The following is a 3448-nucleotide window of genomic DNA, read 5'->3' on the forward strand; positions in this document are numbered from 1 at the left end:
CTGCTACCAAAAGGAAGGTATAAGCCGCTGCCTGCAGCATACCATAAACATGACGCAAAGGTGAGCAGGCTTATGATGCCATAACCATATCACAAGTGGGAAAAAACCATGATGATACATCCATACAAGCAAGAAGAAAGCTAATACAAAAGTATTTTGCATAATAGACATACCTAACAAAACCCAGCCATGATAAGAAGCCAGCCATAAACAAAAACCAACCATCTCTAAACACCAGCTATGAACAACAGCAAGCCATGAATAAAAACTAGGATTTTGTAGCAAAAACCAGCCAATAGCTTGAAACCTGCAAACCCTTTCCTGCAAACAAACAAAAAAAGGAGTCAATGAGCACAAAACCTATTCTGTAGCAAAATACACTAGCATTCTGCAGCAAAAACCAGCCAATTGCATCCCACCTACAAAAGCTTTCCTGCAAACAAACAAAAAAGGGAGTCAATGAGCACAAAAACCAGCCACCTATGCAAAAAATACCCACACATAAAGAGAGAGTGATACAGAGAAGTTACATAAGGGTGGATGACGTCGTCTAGAGACTCTTGAGCGCCCATAATAAACAAAGTCGATAACAACCCTTGCATGGAATTCCTTGAAGCAAGGGTCAGCACACATAACCTTTTGACACTTACCACACCCCCAATGGTGCATGATGGCTTTGAGCTATCAACCTCCTTATGCTCCGAAAGAAGCTTCTTTCGCTTAGCTGAACAAACGACACAGTACTTGCTGGCCACATCATGCAAATGGATAAGAAAGTGACCATTGTATGCATCTTGAACAGCTGGCCTCTTGCATACATAAGGCTGAAATGCATTGTCCACCAGCTGCTCATGCATATGGAGCATAAAGTCAAATCTACACACATCCTTTTTGCCATACATTTCCTTCCATATAATCCAGCAATTTGTAAAAACAGAATCCATGAGACCCCAGAAACCTGCATGCCACCATTTAAAACCGTGCATTGTACTTTGCAAGCTATAGCCACTACCAAGAACCATGCTATCAAAGACATCACAACCAGCCTTGCATGCATTATATTTCATGGCAAGTGCCGGACATGAGAAAGGAAATCTCTTATCACCAACCAAGTGAAACACCTCACCTTTTTGCACACCATAGCAGTTAGAAGCAAAAAGAATCTCTTTTTTATCCATCCAAGAACAAGCAACAAGACCTTGCTTCTTACAATAAGCAAACCGACAAGCACCCCGTGCTCTCTTACCCAAATGCAACATTTGGGTGGCGAGAAAGTGCTTCCTGTTACATAGATAAGTGCCGGTGCCACCTTGACCTTCACTTCTTACGTGCTCCAAAAGCTTCACAGATGTGAAGTACCTATCAAAGAATACATGGTGCCCTTTTCTTGTCAATGTCTTCACCAAATTTGCAACAACATAAAAAGACAATTCAGTACATGGCATCTTGTCATAAATTTGAAATGCAAAATTATACCCCGTGGCGGAGTCACATAGATTCCAAACCTGGATACCAAATTTATGAGGCTTTTTGGGATTGTAAACTCTTCATGGATTCAATTTACACTTAGAAGGAATTATGTGTTCATCGACAGTCACACATTGACCTAAATTATAATGCTTTTGAAAAGTGTAATTCAACCTCTCCTCTAGCTCAAGCAATTACCATAACCTGGGCTCTCTAGTTCCCCAAGGTGGTCTTTGTGCATTGTCCTGTAAATGAAAAAACCTTTTGATTTGTTGGAATGTAGTTTGACTCATCTTTTCACCAAAATTAGGAAATAGAAGGGAGCCTCTTACCTCATCTTTCCAATAATGTTGCTTTGACGGCATGTAGTGTAGTGCCATGCCCAAAGCTACACCCATGAAGCGTAGGAAAGAATGCCGATCTATTGGAGCCCATCTTTGCATGGAGTCATGCAACCGGCCACACCTTTGCCTCTCTTTCTCGGCATATGCATTAGTCTCACTAATAACATGATCAACAAGGTCAAGTGGAAAGAGCATCAAAAACAAATGAAACTCACAAAATTCACGTCGAATATGTCCCAAGTCTGGTCCCTTGACACCATCAAAAGGTGGAAGAGCCCGAAATGTATCATGTGGCTCTTGCTCTAATTCATCACCACTCTTCCACTGTGGAGGAATCAACAAAATGTGCATCTCCATCAAGAGAGTCATCAAGTACAGGACCCTCGCTTCCAATACTTCATTGCCACTACATTCAACCCCCTCACCTTTTGATGCATGCTCATCATCACTTTCATCATCATTAGAAACATCCAATGGGCTGCATGAAGGGCCAGGCCTGCCCCCTGCATGAGAAGGATTATATTTTCTAGGTCGGCCACCACATGCAGATTTACTATATTCGGGTGATACATTTTTAGGTGTGCCATTTGCAGGCATGCATGATGCTTTTGGTCTACCCCGCTTACCAAGTGGAGTTGGGTCAAGTGGAGTCTCTTCAGCCTCTTCTTCAACATGCGTTATGTTCTCTTCCCCCCCAACAATCGGGGCATCAAAATCATTTGCAGCCCCCAAATTACGTTTTGATAGCATAGGTGCATGACTTGATTCACCAATTCCAAATGAAGAAGGTGGAGGTGTAGATTCTTGTCTTACCTCACAGTTTCTTTGAGGAGAATGCACCCGTTGAGAGCTCCGCACAACAAATTCTGCAACATCATCCCATGAAGCTGAATAATCCTTTGAACCCCCCTCAAATCGGCAAGAGAACTTCTACTTTTTAACTGAGTATTTTTGTAGGACACCAAAAAAGAAGACCTCTGTATGCTTTTCTCCAAATTCTTGCTCAGCCCATGATGCCTCAAACCAAGCTGCCAGGACCTGCAAGAGTGCACCTTCTTGGGCTTGCAAAAATTGTGGGTAGCATCCAGCGCGTCTGCAACCAACTTCCTCTGCAGCATATACCTCTAATTTGACACCATCTACGTTGCAAAATTCGGCAGCTCCAAGGGGGGTAAAATCAGTTTTTGCCAAACCCTGCTCAAGGGCTCACTCAATTTTGGGTTTTGGGGCATTCACCCTCAACCCTTGGATCTCCTCTTCAACCTACGGTCAAGATCCGCCCCCAATTTAGATCCTAGGCACGCGCATGGAAGCATTTTTCTTGCACGACATGCCATGGACAATTGGCCAATTGTCATAAAATCCATCAATTGAATTATTCATTGAGTTAATTACCCAACCTTGCTGGCATGCGACCGGTCTGAAATTAATTCCAAGTTTTTTTCAAGTCTTTTGAGAAATTTTAGGATTGGTCCCATGTACTAGTCATATTTATATTTTTAGAATTAATTCGGGCAAAATTGCGAGTTAACAGGACATAAAAGTGTCCTAGGACATAAATATGTCATGTTACCAACCTAGTGTTAAGATGAAGAGGGCATGAAAATATGCATCTCTTCACTCTTAACATAACGAGT

General features: G+C 42.2%; 1 pseudogene; it reads right to left on the minus strand.

Annotated features, from left to right (window-relative positions):
• Positions 1-268: 268 nt before the first annotated feature.
• Positions 269-3222, minus strand: LOC147421778 (uncharacterized; annotated as a pseudogene).
• Between the last annotated feature and the right edge of the window lie 226 nt (positions 3223-3448).

This window comes from Adiantum capillus-veneris, chromosome 27 (genome assembly GCF_014529385.1).
Source record: "Adiantum capillus-veneris isolate H3 chromosome 27, ASM1452938v2, whole genome shotgun sequence".
NCBI lineage: Eukaryota > Viridiplantae > Streptophyta > Polypodiopsida > Polypodiales > Pteridaceae > Adiantum > Adiantum capillus-veneris.